Source organism: Ixodes scapularis, unplaced genomic scaffold (assembly GCF_016920785.2).
Source record: "Ixodes scapularis isolate PalLabHiFi unplaced genomic scaffold, ASM1692078v2 PGA_scaffold10__122_contigs__length_95168666, whole genome shotgun sequence".
Classification (NCBI taxonomy): Eukaryota; Metazoa; Arthropoda; class Arachnida; order Ixodida; family Ixodidae; genus Ixodes; species Ixodes scapularis.
In genome coordinates, this window is record NW_024609836.1 from 58,132,345 (window position 1) to 58,152,851 (window position 20,507).

A 20,507-nucleotide genomic window follows, 5' to 3' on the forward strand; every position below is an offset into this window, starting at 1 on the left:
CTATCAAGAATTCGTCGGGAGTGTTTTTTTTTTTTTTTTTTGCATATTCAGAGGTTTAGAACTTCGAAACAAGTTTCTTTTATTAAAATGTGTACAGGCTAAAAGAAACACGTCCCAGGAACGTGAAGCGAAAAAAAAAAAAAAACGTTTTCTTTTAATGACGTGCTGAACTTGAACACTACTAGAAATCTTCTGCAATGAGTTAATTTATTCCTTAACGTGAAAAAACAATAAATATATTATTTTGTATTCTGCAGATGGCAATGATATGTACTGTCTGTGGTGTTAATTTAAATGCGATACCTCAAACAACTTAGACGAAAATAAATATCAAGTTTAGGTCATAATTGCATGCAGATACATGTTTGGACATTTCTTCGAAACTCACGTTGAATAACAATAATCACATCTTAAGACGGCACTTACCTAGGCTATACATAGATCATTCTTAAAAAATTATAACATATCTACCATAAATATCTCCGGCTGCAGCGTGCTTCAAATCTGGCACAAACGATAATCGTCAAAAACCCGTCGTCCGTCCTCGCCCCTTCGGGGATTTATTTCCTTAAACCTAAGCATGCCAGAACATTGAAATAAATGACATTGTCTTTCGTAAGAAACGCAGCACCGCGTGTAAAAGTTCGAGAAAAAAAAATTACGAATGTACCCCACTACTTGAAATCAAATGAAACCGTCCGCCGGTCTTTCGAAGTTCGACGAACGTCGAACTTTTACCCTAAAAGTTCGAAGTTCGTCGAACTTCTGACTTTTCAGAATTCGAAAGTTCGAAACTTTTCGAATTTTCTTGATAAATAAGTTCGAAAGTTCGAAATTAATCGAATTTTTTGGTCAGTCAAGTTCGAAAGTTCGACAAGCATCGAACCTTGCAGCGCAATAAGTTCGAAAGTTCGAAAAAGATCGAATTTTTTAGCGTAATAAGTTCGACGGTTCGAAAAGCGTCGAACTTCTTAGCTTAACAAGTTCGAAAATTCGACCTCCGTCGAATTTTACGATATAGACAATTCGAAAAATCGAAATCTTTCGAACCTTTCGAACCGCTTGATTCGATCATCGAAACTTCGATTCGAAAAAAGTTCGCGGCATCCCTACATAGTACCAGCTTCGCTTTTCTTCCTTCTTCACCAGAGTGGAAAGGCCGTAATTTGTTTATATTAATTCCTTTTCTCGTGGTTTATAGTGTTTTCTAACTACCTCGTCTGCATACTTCCTCTTCTTGCGACTAACAAATTGTCTTTTGGGTGCCGGCGGTTTCTGTTTGCCGCTCTAATGGAGCTCATGGATGGCGAGCTCGTTTCGTACAATCTGTAAACGAGTTAGTTAGAAAACACTATGGACTAAACAACGAGAAAAGGAAATACAAAATGCGCTGTCGTGCTGTCCGGTTCGTTCGCTTTTTATATTCCTATTGTCCAGGTTTTGTTTATGTTGTTAGCAATACCGTTATCTCGCGGACACACTAATTCAAGGCGCAAACAAAACATGGCAAAGTAAACTACCGCAGACAACTTTCGTCACTTTTTTTTTTTTTTTTGTAAACATGTACACGTCGGAAAGCACGTCTTGTCCGTATAACGTTCCTATTGATCGTCTGTCTGTCCGGTCATGCCGTCGTCTTTGTACACGAGTCCGCGTCTGCCCGCACCCTGTCTCGCACTCAGTCGAAATTACCCGAACCCGATCCGGAAGACACTTCTGGACGCTGTACTTGGGTTGCGGGGGACGTCGATGCGCTCTTCAGTCGTCCCAAGTTTGGGACACACGCATGCGAAAAGTCTCGAAATGCTGGTCTTGTATCTGTGTCTCCCCGTGAGCCCTGAACCTTGCTGCTTCGTTTTAACGTATATAACACGTTTTTTGGTGAGAGCAACTTGGTGAAAACGTAAGACGCCAAAGCGAGACGCGAACACGAAAGCGTTAGGACCGAGAGTGTCACCGCCGCAGCAGCGCTCCCTCGCGGGTTACGCTTTACTCCCATCGGCTGGAGCATGTTGGAGGAAGCGATCATGTGACCCGGCCAAGCGACAACCAACGGCGCTCATGTCGCAAGTCGCGGTTCGAGTCTCGGTTACATAGCTGATTACGCCGAAATTTACCGACCCAAAACGCACTCTAAGTACGACGATTTTTGTCCGGCACGTACGACGGAACTGCCGCAAATTGTTTAACCTCCCTGTTTGCCAAGAGGGCCGGAAAGCAAACCTTTGTAAAGCCAACAAATGTTGACTTTTCCAAACCGATAGCTTTACGCGTGACACTTTGCAGGAATTTCGGCGTCGGTGTTTTGTTGCTTGTCGTCGCAGCGAAGATGGAAAACATCCAGGTCTTCTACGACGTCGAAGACTGTGATTCCTCGTCTTTAGCAAAGTCAGGAGAGACCTATGTGAGGGCGGAAGACTTTCAATTCCCTACGGCCTCCAGGAAAGACGTCTCAATGCTCCAGGGCTTACCCTCCATGAAGACAGCCGGTGTTTATTTGTTTCGGCAGCGGAGTTTCTCTCACTCGCTAGTCTAGTACTCCGACCAAATCGACGATGCCTCGATGGTTAGCTCCTTGAAAAGCTACTTACGCTGAAGCGTAATTAGTTCACTTTCGAAGTTTCCAAATTCGTTTTCCGACCAAATAAACACGCATATTGCTCGAGTATTTGAATGTTCCTATTTCGTGCCATATTTGACGCTTACTATACATATGACGTTGTTTGAGATGCACTGCATCGTTGTATGTGTTTGTTGAGCACGACCTCGTTTGGGGAAAAAAATTATTTCAGTTTGTATCTCTATCTGTATTCCGGGATACTTTTTACACGTTTTTGCAGAAGTACCTCAGGAATATCCCGTTACGTATAAGACAAGTCTGTGTACATCAGTACCTGTATTTTTACCTTAATGCATATGTATCTCAGTATTTGTATTCCGGGATACTTTATTCAGTATTTGTGCCCAGCCACGCGCGAGTAGAGAGAAGTCGGGTGTTTCCATTGCCCGTGCCGCGCAAAAAGGGAAGAGACGAGAGCCCCGACGTTTAGTAGACCGTGTTTCCCCCTTCGCTATGCCCCTCCGCTACCCGGAACTCTACAGCCAAGGCCATTGGCGCGCAGGCGCAGTGGTGGTTTCTTCGTAGCGGAGGGTTAGCGGAAAAGGAAACACGGTCTACTAAAACTCCTTATTAGGGAGTTTTAGTAGACCGTGACGACGAGGAAGCGTCAGCGGGGCGTGAGCGGAGCGTTTTTTTCTGTCGTCTGCTAACGATAACTTCAAAACACGAGTTTTCATACTTTAATCGTGTTATTCCAATGTTGTAAGTGTTACCGTAAAAAAAGAAGTAGCGAAATTCGTTATTCCTTACTTGCAAATAAAAGGAACGAGTTAGCGACCTATGTTGCCTCAAAATAAAAGGAACGCCTAACCGTTACCGATAAAAAGTGACGCACGTTACTTTGCGTTATGTTTTTATTTATAAATTAACGGTAACAGTGTGTGTGTGTGTGTGTGTGCGTGTGTGTGTGTGTGTGTGTGTGTGTGTTTGTTTTGCTTTTTTTGCGACAGTGATTTTTTTGGCATTGCGAGAAAGGGCGTGGGGGTTGAGGTTTTTCTAAAGTGAAACTTTTCGCGTGGGAAACAGAGACTAAAATTTGAAGGTCTCTGGAATGAGTGCAATATTTAATGACTTGGCCCGGCTACACTTCGCTTCAGCTTAAGTTCACACGCTGCCGACGTGTATTGTTCCGTTCTTTTCCTTCACCTAAAAACCAGCTTAAAAAGCCCAAGTCACTTGACCTTTTTCTTTGTGTATGATTGGTGTACCGATGATAGAACACGCAGAGAAACATGACGAACGCCACGATGGCGCCCTTGTGACGCCGTCTGATTGGTATACCCTCAACACTGCGTCTCGACTTAACGTAAAACGAAGTAATGAAACAAGAAAAGTCTACTTTTTAAAGGCGTTGGGAAAATGTATCGAGCAACGTAACTATACTTTACCCGTTGCTTGAAATAAGTAACTTAAGTACGTTGCGGCTTACTGTTTTTAAAAAGTAAAGAGTACGTTACTACGTTACAGAAAGCTTTAACTGGAAACTGCGTCTGAAATCTGTAATGCGTTACCGGTAATGACACCGGCACCTGGTAGGGAGCCTCCATGTGCGCTTTGCTAGGGCGGTGCCACCCTTTGTAATACCACTCGCCGACAAACCAGCAGCCATTTTGGTCTCAGCGATAATCCGTGGGGCTCATAACCCTCCCGGAAACAAGCACCTTATCTCACAAGCTCGGAGCAGCGTTATGGAACCCATGGAGGGAGGATTAGCATTTCCCCCCTCGGATGGGGGGACCGACTGACACAAAGGCCACTTTCCGGCGCACGGGAAACGCACGGGGAAACAATGAGGAACAAAATGGCGGTGGGGGAAAGGGAAACAGGCAGTTGGCATCACTCGCACCTGGCACAGCCAGCCAGCATGTCAGGGGCAGGCTCGAAGGGGGGCAGCGTTTGCCCCCGGAAGGGCGGCAGGACCTTGACACTGGGCGCGTCGTGGGTCGGTCTCGGCTGGTGCCGCCAACGTTGACGGGACACGAAATGGAAGTCCCGCTGCCCGTCCCACGTTATTAGCAACGCGTTACCTCCAACACTGCGTTATGCCAAATCCCACTTTGGCAGTATACCCACTTGCTACGCGTAAAGTTAGGGGATTTTAGAAACGTCCACCCCGTCGACTTCACCGTAACAGCTCTATACTTCTCGAGCCCAGCTTGAGGCGTATAACATATTTTTTGCCAAAACTCGTCGCCTTGTACCCGCCTTCCCCACAAAGAAAAAAAATAAATTAGAAAAATAAAATAAAAGGGGGTCTGTGTATGTTTATACAGCCTAGAACTTCGTCTGCCTCAACGGGCGACTTAGCTCTCAGCTGTAGATGCGAAATTTAGCCAGTACAGTACGACAGCTACCCCGTTTTTTTTTAAGGCCCGTTGCTGTCGGGCAGGGGGCGCGAGCGCGTCCGCAAGACGCGACCATGGTATGCTGGCAGCACCATCCAGGCGGCGCTGCAACGTTCTATTTTGCACGTGCCACGTTCGAATGCAAGCATCTGTCAGCATCTGTTACCGCGCGAAAACAAAACGTATAAAAAAAACTAAACTAAAAAAAGAAAAATTAAGCAGCTCGCGGCCTCGGTGTCCCATTAAACATTCCTTTCAGCTTTACTTTCTAACTGCTTTCTTTAATAGCTCCCGTGAGCCTGTATGTTTCACCTTACTTGATAGCGAAGCCGAAGCTACTTGCTAAAGCCTGTTCCCCTGAACGATGCTCGCACTGCACGAGCGCGCGTGCTTGGCAGGGACACTGCAAGCTCGGAGCTCGCTCTTGTAGCCTCTGCTACGCTGGCACTTATAATGGAACGGAGTATAAAAAACTGTAGTGGGGAAGCGCATTGACGCTTGTTCAGAACGCGAGCCAAATATTCTATTTTGCTCGCCTGGAGCGCTGCTCAAAACTTGAGAGCTACGGGCGTATACGCCGGTACGATGCTTATCCAGATCGAAACGGGCAGGAGTGGGCATTGAACCCAGGATCCCTGGGTTGTGCAGCGCGAGCTTTCGCTCTACGCGCTCCGAGCCGGTGAGCGCTAGCCCACTCGGCCACCGATGCCCCCCTGCCCTCCCAGCAGAGCCTCATTTTTGTGCATGCGTCCTCCTCTTCGCTCATCTCTGAACGTCAACATTACTCCCTCCCTTCACGTCTCAACAGCAGAGGGAAAACCTGCGCCATCGCTTATACGTCGTCACAGAGGCTCCCACTAATGGCGCCGCCGCGCCACGGTCGTATTCTCTGTCCCAGGGGCCAGGAGCGAGCGCGGAGGGAACGGCTGGCTTCCGCGGTTCGCGACCGACGTCGATCCCACACTGACCACCACCAACGAGAGCTGGTTTGCCCACTTACTTTTCCCGAGCCTCCAGTAGTCTCTCGCCTCGCCCACTTACTTTGCCGATCACTCGTAGCACTCGCCAGAGGCATCAACGACGCCAATGTGCATTAACCACATCGCACCTCCGTCTTCCGGTATACCTGACGACACTATTTTGCCCGCATTGCGCGAATGTGCTACGGCTATCGCTCTTACTTACACTTCTTGGCACGCGGTGGGCGGAAAGCCCACCCCCATTTTCGCCCGTCCCTCCTATGCGTACTATTGGCTTGGACGCGTCTATATATGACCAATTGCATCGATCACTAGGCGATAAAACAACCGAAGCGGTTCACTGACGTCGCGAAAACACCTTTCTGGCGTCTCGAGCAAATATCCTTCGGTAAACCACTACCTCAATAACGCGTTCCTTTGTCATCCGTTTTAAAAAGTGAGTCTCAAAAAAAAAAAAAAATTTTATTGTAGTCATTGACAACTTAGGAAACGCAGGATGTGTCACATTGAGTTCACGCTCCTCGCTTCGTGATTGGTTCTTCGGCGATCGTATCGGTTAGTGCCGCTATCTCATTGGTTGTGAAGCGATAATGAGTTGCGCGAGACTGTCCGTGCTCTGCTGAGTTTCTTGAGCTGGTGCAGTGACTGGAGGATGTCTGCGAACGTCGTTTCTTCCTTCTCGCTCTGGTGGCACGAGTCACGAGCTAGTGGTAAGTCCCGCTTAGACCCAGAAAGCAACATATACTTTCCTGAAAAAAGAAAAAAAAAAAAAACATGACACAAAAATTGGCGCCCAATTTTTTTATCTCTAAAATTCTATAACGTATAAAATTCAGTATTTAAAGAGCGATCGGTTAAAGGTGTTTAGAAGACATGAGACGGGTCAGTTCGGGGCTAAAAAAGAACCTAGTTTTCTTATATACACATTTTGTCCGCTAAAAGTAGCAGGAAAATTGACTTGACAGGGAGGCAACGTGACGCCAATTTTCCCGCTAAATTTAACGGGCAAACTAAATCGGTGTACAAACGCTTTCAGCCCGTAAGTTACCAGAGCCGCCACCAGTCGGCGCGTTCCCCAGGCCGCCATTGCCGGCCTGTATTTCGGCCTGCGCCTGCACTCTAATTACCTCACTCGCGGGTGTTTGAGTAACGATGAGCGATCTCAGTGGGACGTCGATCTCCAGTCTTGAGGTCATGTAATCATAGACGACTGCAATTAGAGCAAACAATGTAAACGCGGTTTGACGTCAGGGTAAATAAACGATGACCTGTCGAGAGTAAATATCTGAAATACTTGTTTCCGCGATATTATGATTCTTAAGTTTGGCAGTTTTAGGAGCCCACGATATCAGCTCTCTTTCTGCAGAAAACACGATCATAAACGAAAATTGCTGCGGCTCGCGAACTCAGAGTCGCTAAGAATGCACATTTTTATACTGAATAACCCTGGTTGGTTGAGACACGCGCGTCAAAAAATAAACATTACGCAAAAAAAAAAAAAAAAAATTGGGGGGCGATAGATTTATATGAAATTCTGCGCGCCAAGTCCATGACGTCACAGAATGGTCATTTGCTCTATCGACCTTAGCAAGATGGTAATTCGCTCTTTCTACTTCAACGTGAAGGCGAAGCCAATCTATCACTCTTCCATGCGCCCGAAATGCCGAGAGAAAACAAGTGGAAAGGCGGTGACAACCGACTGAATCGCGTCTCGCGCCGTCAATATTGGCGAAAAAAAAAAAAAAAAGCTTTTTGGCGTGATTTTAATTTTTTTTTTTTTTTTTGACACGCGTGACCCAACCAAACTTCCTAAGAAAAAAAAAAGAAAAACTTTTTTTCATGTTTTTCTCTTTTTTTTTAAGGACTGGCAGCACTTCTTTTCCGGACGCGCTCACAAATGCGCGACTACATGTTCGCGCAAGACTTTCTACCAAACGCATAGGTTGTCTGCCTTTGGCAAACAGGATCGAATTTTTAATTTCGCTGAAAAAAAAAATGTATGTTATGGCGTCGTCTCTAAAAACGCAGTAGCCACAAACCGTAAGCTCGTCGGATTTTTTGTTCTCGACTTACGAATTTTAAAAGAGGCCGCGGCGGAAAGCAGTGTTTTTCACATCCGTCGTGGGCCGGATGTTTTGCTCGATCTCCCATCGTGGATTTTCAGTCCACATTACATTAATTTTTTTTTCAAGCACTCTTTGAGCACAGGTAAAAGGCTCTAATACCATAAAATAATTTTAGTCGTTTTGCTCTTTTTCTGTAAAAATGTCAAAATGGCCCCTCGGTTAATTGTTGACAAATTTTGACAATTAAATACTGGTGATCTACTTGGGTTAAGGCGATACTTTTTGTGTCTATAGAGAGCCCAAAACGCGCTCTTTATATATATTATAAGATCACTTAGCTGTATAAAATTTCATTGGCGGTACGTGTACGTTAATGTTATGCGAAAACCAAAAAGTACCAATTTTGAAATCGATTTGCTCAAAAAACCCATTTTTTATTTTTCTTATTTTTTGTGAAAATGTAGATATGATAATTGCTTAGTCGAAAAGGAAGTCGAGAAAGTGTTATTTTGTTTGTATGTTCTATATTTAAGCATCAATCTCGCACAAAAACGTGTTTTTACAGCTCGAAACGGACTTGCGAATTGCGCGTCCTCACAAACTTGGAAATATATTTTTTTTTTCCTTTTTTCGACGTTTCCACATAAAAATTAAATACAGTAGTTAAATTCTGTTATATTTATTGATCATTTAAATTTTATTATGGGCGGCAAGCTACATTGGAGGAGTTCTAAAGAGAAAGCAACACTTCTTAACAGACCAGCAGGCGTAAATATTTAATGTGAAGAAATCGGCAGACGTCGTATTGATTCGGGGCCTTCATTGGCCTATATGAACGTCCCGCCCCTTCGGAACTAACAGATGACCACGACCTTTTGCGCTTGTTGTGTTAGATAGGACGGCCCGTGACAGTAAACCGAGCAGCGCACCGTGTGTCACGAGGAGTGAAATGGGTACGACTGTGTCGTTGACGCGGCGAACAGTGACAGCCACCCTGGAGGAGACCGTCAGTCGAAGGCAAAGGAACTGTTGCCTGGGAGGATGAGGACATCACGGCCTTACAATATCGACGGTCAACAACAGTTCTGCCGGCCAAAACAACGCCGCGTGCGCGCTAAAACTGGCGGCGCGGGACAAACATCCCGCAGACGCACACACGAAGATGGGCCGGTTTCGTTAGGGATATGGGGAAATTTTGAAACCAGTTATTCGTGCACGCGTGAAACAATACCGCGTATTTGCCCAAGCTTCGAGCTTTATATTTCACCGCGGAGGTCCGATAGCACCGAAAGGTTATCTCTTTTGGAAACAGCAAAGCCCGGAGAGTAACATTAAAAACGAGCGTGTTGGTGAATATATTTGTGTTTATTCTGCCCGGAGACTAGTTGGGTCGAAGTCAGCCTCCTTGTCAACTATAACCGCTTGTGAAGAGTGGTCTTCTCCCGAGATGAAAAGTTAGCACCGGCTAATGTGTTCTTTTGAAAAAGGGAAGGGGAAAGAGAAAGTTTGAGTAACTGCAGTAACTACCTCGGCAGCTCCTCTTCCGATATAAAGCTCGAAGCATGTTACGTCTACGTTACCTTCTTGCGCAACTCTGCTCGAATCTATTCTTCACTTTGTTCCGCACAGCCACTGTTCCGCTCAGCCGTCGTGGTTGTGCGGAACAGAATGAAGAATAGATTCGAGCATCATCTGGACGCCGTCATCCTGCCAGGCTTCAGTGTCAGGGGACTGGACTCGGCGTCGGTCAGTTAAAGAGGCCCTGCAATGACTTCTTTACTAATTTTTAATTTGCACCGATCCTGAGCGCACTGAACGTAGTAACTTAGTCTAACTTTTCTTTTCTCCAAATTCCCTTTATTTTAAAAGTTATAGGCAAATTAAAATTACAAAAACAAGCAAAAAATAACCTCCCTCGTGACGTCCTTGGTTGCTTGAGAGTGGCCGTGAACTAGAAGAGAAGTAGTGAGCTCATCGAGCGCTCACGGCTGCCGCAGTCCGTGTCGACGGCGCGAGAGGGCGCCATTAAAGTTTGTTTTGGATAGGCTGTACGCAGCGGGCAGCCAGAGCGGCTCTCATGGCATTTGCTGCGCGATTAAACACTCATTCGGCGTGACACTTCGTTGGCCACAAACGACAGCAAACACGGGGTAAAGATCAGTTTAGAATGGGAACTACTTTGCGCTGCCATACCGCGAAACGGCCAAACCGCAAGACAAAGCTTCTCGCCGAAGGCCTTCGGAACGCTCGGAGCCGGTCGGAGCCGGTCGGATCCTCCTGCCCATACGGCCGCAGCGCCGCTGCGTACATCCGGGACCTTTCCGTGTCGGCGCCTGATCCCACTACTCCTTTCTAGTATGCGCCGCCTTTTCCACCGCTTGGTGGCGGGTATGTCGACGGGTCATTTCTTGTTTCCGTACTTTATAAACTGCATTCGTTTTTTTTTTTATTTAAAATACTGAACAAAAACTACTTTTATAAATAATTGAAACGGCTCGCGCCACATATATTGTGTATTTCGACTAAAAAGAAGCTTTTAGCGGCTCTGACCAGTAGTAATCCCAGGACCAAAGACGTCACATTTTGCGCGCTTTCGGTACCGCAGGTCGCCCTCGTCGGTGGAGGAGGTTTCCGCGTCGTCCGGTTAAAATATGACGCACTGATATTTAGTTACTCTCTCCGTGCCCGCTGGTTTGCCCGAACCCCAAGAGACGTGGAAACTGCAAAAAAGGTAGACGCTTAAATATGATTGCAGGGCCCCTTTAAGACTTTTTTTTTTCTTTACTTCGTGTGTGTTTCTTTGCCTCGCTGAACTTTGTTTCTTGTGTGTGGTTCTGCTGAACTCTCTTTTTTTTTTTTGTAATGTTTTCTTGCTAATTGTTTGGTAGCATTGTTTAGTTTTTGGGTTTATTTCGTCATGGCGTGGCGGCCTGACGGTGCTGTAGAGAGCGTGTTCGCACGTATTTGGTTGTGTCCCGTTCAGGGAATGCCCGGAGGAGTTGGTTTTTGTTCTTGCCATGTGCGGCTGAGTTTTTCCGTCTTTATTAAATTTCTGATTTTTTTTTTTTTCTTTTACCTTTACGTGCCGTCGACTTCTTTGTCTGACTCTCCACCAGGCGTGGACCTATCGCCTTGCCACCGCTCCAACCTAAATACTTTATTTATTTATTTTTTTAACGCAATTTTCGTTAAGATCGGAGTTGGGCAATATTATTGTAATTTATTTATTTTATTTCCTACCCCTCTCCGTGACGATCTCTCCGTGTGTTTCGGACCGTTTCCGTGTCTTCACTTTTGTGTATTACGGAAGTGAAAGGGCAATTCCCTGGTGATCTGTACGATGTGCGGTGAACAAACCCTAGCGTTTGGTTTCAGAAAGAATTGAATATAATATATGATGATGTAGTGACTTTCTATGTCTTAGTATATGACAGCTAATAGCTAGTCATGCTAGTTTACAGTGAAAGTTTTATAAATCGAAAAAATACAACGTCTACGCCTCTTCGATATTGAAGGTCTACTCGGCCTGTTGATTGGATTAGATATGTTTCTTGTGGTTTCCCGCTCTTATCAAAACATAAATAACTATTCAATACCACGAAATACGTTTATAATTGATTACAAGAGGCAGAAAAAAATTAAAAATACTTTTTCCCAATTCATAGAGACGCACGGGTCGCTATGTCTGACTAAGGTCTTGCAAAACGAAGACGTCTTTTTCCAATATTGAGGCTGAAATATAAAACATACAAACAAAATACACACTTAATCGACTTGCTTTTCGAGTAGGCAACAATCATATCTACATTTTAACAAAAAAAAAGAAAAAGATTTTTTTTTTTTAGAAAATTGATTTCAAAATTTGTACTTTTTTGGCTTTCGCATAACATTAACGTAAACGTACCGCCAATGGAAATCTATACAGCTAAGTGATTTTATAATATGTATAAAGAGCGTGTTTCGGGCTCTCTGTAGACGTAAAAAGTATCGACGTAACCCAAATAGATCGCCAGTATTTAATTGTCAAAGTTGGTCAACAATTAACCTAAAGGCGTTTTTGACATTTTTACAGAAAAAGAGCAAAACGACTAAAATTATTTTATGGTATTAGAGCCTTTTACCTGTGCTCACAGCTGAAAATCCACGATGGGAGATCGAGCGAAACATCCGACCCACGACGGATGTGAAAAACACTGCTTTCCGCCGCGGCTTCTTTTAAAATTCGTAAGTCGAGAACAAAAAATTCGACGAGCTTGCGGTTTGTGGCTACTGTGTTTTTAAAGACGAAGTTTAGTACGACTCTGAGCGGTGCGACGAGCGACAGCAAGTAGTCCGCCCCAGCGGTACGCACATGTAGCGATGGTAAGACTGCGATAGCCTTGCTGTGTCAACTCGACATTTGCAGAGGTCGCGCACTGGGTTTCAGCCACCTTTATTTCCGGCAAAAAAAAATGTCAAAAATGAGATGAACTTACATAGTGTCTGAAGTCTAGGCCAAAATCCTGTTTCGTCCACCCATTGACAGTTCGATTCTATCATATATAACACCCCGGCGGTGGCTGGGGTGTCCAGTAGGTTGTGCAGCAGCGGGAAAGTAGAGGCCAGCAATGGCGGACGGGTCACGTGATACCAAGATGGCGGCGACCACGCGAAGTGGCCTGAAAGCGTCTAAAACGCCAATGTTTTCGCTAAATACGGGAGAGGGGGGACTGATTCGGACTGTAGTTCTCGTAACGTCAGCTCACATCACATCGTTTTTTTTTTTTTTTCGCTGAATTTAGCGGGGAAATTGTATTGGCGTTTAGGTCACGCGACGTCAATATCCCCGCTAAATTTAGAGGGGAAATGCACAGAGGGACAAACTTTTGCCATTGCGAGGGAGGGGAGGGAGGGGGGGAGTCGGTTAAAAATAATTTTCTACTTTAAAAATCATTCATCGTGTTCTACGGTTCCCAGGCATCAGTATGCAAAGATAGCACGCGGACGTCTTACACTGTGGCTGGAGCACGGGTCTTCATCGCTCAAGCCCGTTGCTCGATACCTCGACCGGACGTGACTCAACACCTAAATCAAGTCTCGGGGTTCTGGCCACATTTTCTTTATTTTTTTCGAGGCGAACATCGATCAGCGGTTGTAAAATGCGCCGCATACCGGAAGGAAGCGCAGGAAGGCCGTAAACTGTGATGAATGGAGGCGTATCGTTCCCTGCGGGGTAGTCATACAAGTAAGCAAAAAAAAAGAAGAAAAAAAAAAGCAAAGCAGGTTGGAGTGAGAACGAGAAAGAAAGCCATCAAAATAAACACAGAATAAATAGACACGAAAAAAAAAAAAAGAGAGATGAGAAGCTGAATTAGGCATTGGAACAAAAATTAAAGAAAGGTCCGTTGGTGGATCCTTAGGCAATGCGCTAGCATGACCCTTGGGAAGCGCCACACAGGTCCCCTTTTGGGAAACGCTAACTTTGTTGCTGTCTCTTTTTGGCTTCGTTGCGGGGTCAGCGTTAGCGTTTCCCAAAAAAGGACGTGTGTGATGTTTCCCCAAGGTCATGCTAACGCATTCTCTAAGAATCCACCAATGGATCTTCCCTTAATTTTTTACCACCTTCACGAATCAGCACTATACTTCGTTTCAGCTTCGGTCCGAGCGCGGCCGATGTTATGAGCCAAAGGGCCAATCAAACAGCGTAAAGAGCGCAACGTCGTGGTGTGCTCTCTGCGCTTGGTAGGACTAGCCGGCGGAGGAGCACGCACAGAGAGACAGCGAATACGGGCTGGTCCTATCAACTGCAGAGAGCACGCCATGACGGTGTGCCTCTTTTGCTGTTTGATTGGCCCTTGGGCTCATAACATCGGCCGCGCTCGGACCGAAGCTGAAACGAAGTATAGTACTCGGTGCACACTCCATTTTGTAACACAACCCCAGGCATGCGCCTGCAAGTTTAGACTCGCCCCAGCATCCACGCGCGCATTGGCTTCCGCCTCGTGACGTCACCTCCTCTCTACGCGGTGCGTTTCCCTTTCCACTGTTTTGTCCGCGAAAAGAACGCCGTCAGCTTTTCCCTGTCATGGGGGTAGTAATGCTGACGCGTAAATAAATATCGAGTCTGGACTATCTCACCTAGTTTAGAAAAGTTGTTGTTTGTGTTGCTGCAGCGTGAGGTCGGTCTGCCTTTGAGGCATGGCAACTCTGGTTCGCTATGCGGAGCGCAAGTTCGTCTGCTTCTTTTTGCAGGGTATGTGGGGACGTCAGAACGCAGAGCTGTGATTGGTTCTGATCAAAGGATAGTGGGTAGACCTCAAGGCAGCTTGCTTTGAGGTCTACCCTCTAGCCTTTTAATCAGAGCCAATCAGATCTCGGCGTTCTGACGTCACTACTACCCCGGCAAGAGAAGCAGACGAACTTGAGACAGTACTGTGCTCTGCTAGCTTGGGCCCTTCAACGTGCTTCATGCAGTAGTGATGCACGACCGCATGAAGCTGCCATGCTTAGCCCTGTCGAAACGGGCATGAGTGGGGACTTGAACCTGGGTCCCCTAACTCCTGCAGCGCGAGCTTTCGCTCCACGTGCTCCGTCCGGCTCAGATTCGGTAACTAGCCCAATTGCTGTTTTTTTTTTTTTTTTAAGCGTGGTTTGTTTGTTAGTTTTTTTTCTTAATCTCAAAACCAACGTTACTAAAACACTCAGTTGGGAAACTCGCCGTCGAAACCTGGGCCGCTGGCGTCCACCGAGACCGAGCTAAATGCGACAACAGCGCCACTCTTTTTCGTTTGTCTGTACTATGGTCACCTCGAGCTTTTTGAAAGCCTGTTTTTTGCGTAAAAACAAACGGAAAAGACTCTTTTTGTATGAAATTTATTGGAGTTCAGTACCAAATGATGGGCGCGTGATGTTTTTATCATCTTTAGTTCGCAAGGTTTTGCGGAACAATTAATATTGTTTTTATAAAACCATGCCTCAGCGGGCCTTTCAGGTAGCGCGTCCCGACCTAGGTGCATTTTACCTTCAGTAGTTCAACGCGGCGCGTCCGCCGGGGGTTTACCCCTGTCAAAGCCAAAAATAGAAGTCACGTGCAGTTTCTCGAGTGGCCGCTGCGGGAGAAATGGTGGCGTTGTGTTCGTCATTAGCTCGCTGCTCGGAGACAGATTGGGGCCATATTTTTAGGACTGTCTCTATGGGAGTTTCCCAACTGAGTGTTTTAGTAACGTTGCTCAAAACTTTGTCCCCGCTAAATTTAGCGGGGAAATTTATATGACGTGACCTATTCACGAATTCGGTTTCCCCGCTAAATTTGGCGGTAAAATCGACGTCACATGGCCTACACACCAATTCAGTTTCCCCGCTAAATTTGGCGGGAAATTCGATGTCACGTAACTTCACGTCACGTGAAGTATATACACCAATGTAGTTTCCTCTTCTAAATTTAGCGGAAAAATTGACATCACGTGACCTTACGTAACCTCGCCTTTATTTATACGTATATCGAGGCCACGTCACCTATACTATATATAGCCTTCTAAACAAATTAAAATGATCACTTCTGAAAACTGCATTTCATGCATTATGGAACTTTAAACGTAAAGATCGTTGCCACTTTTCTTTTTTGGCCACCGATTTTTTTTTTTTTTACTTCGTTCAGTTTTTGTTTAGCAAGCCGATTTCAATCGGCTTGCTAAACAAGCCGATTGAAAAAGAAAACAAAACGATTTCAATCAATTTCACAAAAACCAGAAGCACATTGCACACGTTGGATGTTTCGCCAGAGTGAGGTCGCGCTGCCCTTGAGAGATTGCGCAACTCGTTCGAGCTGGATGAGCAATTTAGTAGCCAGTGCAGCATTGCTGCTGCCAAACCTAGTCTTCTGTCCATTAACGCGCATCGGGCAGCGGTAATTATCCGCCCGCGCGCCAATCAATGTCTACGGCGCTCATTCAGGTCGAAACTGGCCAAGTGCGAGGATCGAACCCAGGAATGATTCCCGAATTAATTAAACAATCAGTAAAAAAAAAAAAAAAAAAAAAAAAAAGTATAAGCGTGGGTGATGTTAAGCTTTATAGGCTAGAAGTGCTGCAGCGTGCACCGTGTTTTTTTTAACAGTTGCCGAGAAATGTTCGTTGACCGTATCGTCGCAAAGTCACTGACGGTGTCGGAGGGCTTCATAAATACAGCGTCAATAATATTTTCTTTTTTTTTTTTCTTTTTAATGCAAAATGGCGTTTTTACTGAAGCTACCTGGGAAAAAAAAGGGAGTGAAGTGTGCGAAGCTTGGAGAGAGGTGGCCTAGTTGGCCGGCTGCCAGACACCTGCTCCGTGAACTCTTCCAGTCATACAATGCAGATGTGAAGGGGGAAAGAAATGCAACAGAGGAAAAAGAAAGTAAATAGATGAGGCAGGAGAGAGGACTCTGAGACACTTTGTGAATCTTTCGCCAGCTGTGCGACACCTTGAAAAAAAAAAAAAAAGAAACGGTGCAAAAAAAAATGTACCTGACGACGTTGACACGGCATCGCATGCCTGGAACGCCGCGACTGAAGTTAGCGTCTGCTGCTTTCCTTCGCGGCTTGATTAATAAATCAAAACAAAACGGAAAATTTTTTTTACGAATTTAGTACTGCAGCAATGAAGTAATTAAAGAGGGCCAATTAGCATAGCGCTGAATTCGACGCCTTTTTGCACAAAAATTGAATAGAAACTACCGCCGCTACACAGTCCAAACGTGAAGACAAAAGAGAGAAAAAAAAGAGAGAGATAGCTCAGACGCAATTTTGTCGAAAGCGCAGGCAAGAGTTAGCAGCCTTGAGGAGTACTGCCTTAAGGCTGGTTCACACACTTGCGACTGCTTCGAAAACCAGAGAGGCTAAAAACCACTTCCTAAGCCCTTTGATTGACTGCGTACGACCGTCTGCGTAGCAGTGCAGCCTGCAGTAAGCAGCCGCAAGTGTGAAAGCCTCACTCAAGTCCAACGTTGCAGTCAAACGATTTTTTGGTGAACGATTTGGTGGGTGATGAAGAAAAGAACGATTAATATATTTGTGCCTGTGTTGCTTTTGATATTGGTGTTTTCTCAAAACGCCACTCTCTGACCAAAAAAAGCACAAAAAGAAAAAAAAAAAGCAAGAACAATTTCAAACGTTAAAGAAAAAAAACTTTCGCCTTGTGATTCTTACCGCAATAGTAACAACAACAACAAAAAAAAAAACGTTAATCAATGCGCTGATTAAAGCACGGCGCGTAACGATGAAATCTTGAGGTCAATGGCGCGTAGCATGTGCCCTATCTGTTAACGAGGGTTTCGAAACCTTGCAGCCATGCTTGTTTTTTCATCAAAATTATAAATGACGAGCGCTTAATTCGATCATTACACCAATATATTTTGTGGTTCAAGACCAGCTTTATATTTAGGCTAACTGTGCACCGTCTGAAACAAAGGAAAAATCGATTTACTAAACTCTAACATCGTTCTACACCTATGTAAAAGACAGGCTGCTGTTTAAATTGGGAGAGAAAATTACAACTTTGTTTTTTTTTTATTGCTACCGCAACGTTTACCGAGTACCTCGTCGAGATATTTGTAATACACCATTTTATTACTTTTTCATCGATCGAGACACTAATAGGATCTGAAAGAGGAGCACGCTTAAAGACAGAAAGAAATCGCGAGTAATAAGGTAGGCAGGTTGTTTTAGTGTTAATGCGGCTTTAGGCTTCCCTCTTCAACCACATTGTTTGCGAATCGACCGATCTCACCAAGCGGTCGGCGCATGCGTGACGCCGCCGCCATAACTTTAGTCATATGTAGTCAACGTTACTAGAACAACTCAGCTGGGAAACTTCCCTAGAGCCTGCCCTGAAAAAGTGGCACCGATCCGTACTCAAGAACCGAGCTAATGTCGATCGCAACGCCGCCATTTCTCCCGTAGCGGCAACTCGGGGAACTGCAAAGCTGCTTGCATCGGTTCGGGAGTATAGCATACGATAGCGGCCGCTGTGACTGTTCTATTTTGGCTTTCATCGTCCATTTTGGCGCCGAAAGATGCACGATGAAAGGGGTTCTTTCTAGGGATGCTAAACCCTTTCTCCCAAGTGGCCGCGGCCGCGAATAACTACCGAAGCGAGGACGTTTCCAGGTCGGAACACGCTACCTAAAATCACCGGTGAGGCATGGTTGTATAGAAAGAATATTAATTATGCCGCAAAACCTTGCAAACAAAAAATTTAGAAAACATCACGCGCCTCTTTCTTTATATTAATCTCCAATAAATATTCTTACAAAAAGACTTTTTTTTTTTTTTTTACGGAAAAACATGCTTTCTAAAAGTTCATGGTGACCACAGTAAAAAAAAAAAAGAAAGATTGAGTTGTTATTTTGGCACCTCGGGCCGGGGAGTTTCTGTAATCTGGGAACATCCAGTGACCATAGCAGTACCCATATAAAGCAACTTTCATGTTTCAACTGGTCGCTAAAGGGTGGTGCTGTCATCGTATTTAGCTCAGAGCCGTATATAGAGAGCCAGCATACGGCTCTGATTTAGCTCGGTCTCGGTGGACTCCAGAGGCCCAGGTTTCAAGGGTGAGTTTCCCAACTGAGTGTCTTATACCCCTGTTACACGGGCACACTTAACCGCGGTTAACTCAACTAAACTGCTGTTTCGCGGCACCACAGATACCGCACTATACTCTCTGACAGCTATTTCAGAAGAAGTGAAGAGCGCGCGCGCACTGCTTCGATAGATGCTCAAGATGCTCAAGAGCACGTTCGCCAATAGCTTTGACTGCATAGCCGCAGAAGGTTGTCCGCAAGTAGTGTGCGCTATCCATGGCTTAGCGTAACTGCAGTTAAATGTGCCCGTGTAACAAGGGTATTAGTAACGTTTTCCTTAGTCCACAGCCTGCAGGCAGGCGGCAGTACACACGAGACGGCTCGTGCCGTCTAGCTGGTGCCCAGGATGCGCAGAGCTGCAGCGAGATTGTCCCACGTGCAGAAAGACTATTCGCGACTCCAGCAAAACGAACGGGACCTTGCAGGAAAACGCGGCACTGGCCACCGGAAGAGGTTTTTTCACGATTTCTGCTTGTTTCTGGCAGCTTCCGTGATCGCATGTTGTCGGTGGTTGGTGCGATATAGCCACCGAAGTATAGCGAGGGAGATTACGTTGACTGTTGGGTCCACTGCAGCAACGAAAACGTGGCCGCGGGAATGCCAGCAGTCGAGCGCTCGCCGTATACAAAGCCGTGCGCTCGCGCCTTACGGATATATGTGGTCACCACCGTACATTAGAGAGTTTGAGAATAGGGGTACCTAGAGCCACTAAATGAGCTGCGCTTAGAGTATCGGCACTCCGTTCCCCGACATTGTTGTGGGCGCCGCCATATTGGGGTTGTGCAGAGCAGACGCAACTGCAGATCGTCATGATTCAAAAGTGGGACTTCCTCAGCATTCGATTCGGTGTTAGGAAGCTCATGTATTATTGCTTTTCTCTATCGCGGACTGTTTAAACATTTGTGGAGGACGGAAAAGCGTTTCCTGTGATTTCAGATAAAGCTTCAGATAACTGGCAACCACGATTTTAAGTCACAGTATGGCTAAGTGTCGCTACTCTGAAGCGTAGCTTATTTAGTGGCACTAAGGGTACCTAGTACTTTTTTTCTTTTGGTGGGGGGGGGGGGGGGGGGGGGATTACCGGAGAGAGGCTTCGTGCTTCGCACTGCGCGTGCGCATAACTTCTGCGCACCAAATCGTTGGGGTCTCCTATTCTGAGACTCGTTATTAGCGCACGTTTTCAATCGCTGTGGGCGAAACTGTTGTCTTGTTGCCTCGGGCAATACTGGGATGATAACGATGATTTGCGGCTGCTCCCTTTAAATTGGGCGGTCCCGTATAGAGCTATACTCTGTTTCATACCTAGTGTGCAACGCTGTTAAAGCTACTGGCGCGAGCCTGGGGCTTGATCTCGTTGATCAATTGCACGCGTTCTCGCGTAAACAAAACCATAGATGAAGCCATGCGCTCCCGCCAGTAGCTTTGACAGCGTTGCACGCTAAGTATGAAACACAGTATAGGGACCTAGCATGTGGGTTTTTTCTTGGCCCCTTTGCTGCACGAGTATCAAAGGAAGGGGTAGCATCGTCGCCCCCGCCACGCGGCCAGAAAAATTCCCATTGCTCCTAAGCGAAAGCAAGAGCCGTTAGGGAAAGCCGTTCCCTATAGACCGGTCGTGGTGAGATCGGTTCCGGTGACATGGCAGGAAATTGCGGAGGCATTTTATGTCTTCCGCATTTCGTGCAGTGCTCGCCGAAATGGCATGACGTATCATAATACCGAAGATGTTATCCGTCGACATTGCCTATAATATACGCAATGCGGAGAAGCGGAGAAGAAAACCAGCTCACATATGTTCGATACTTCGCCGCCAAAAAAAAAAAAAAGATATAAAAAATAAAAGTTGGTAGTGCGTTCAATGTAAATCTGCTTAGCCCGTTGGAATTCGGGAATTGAAAA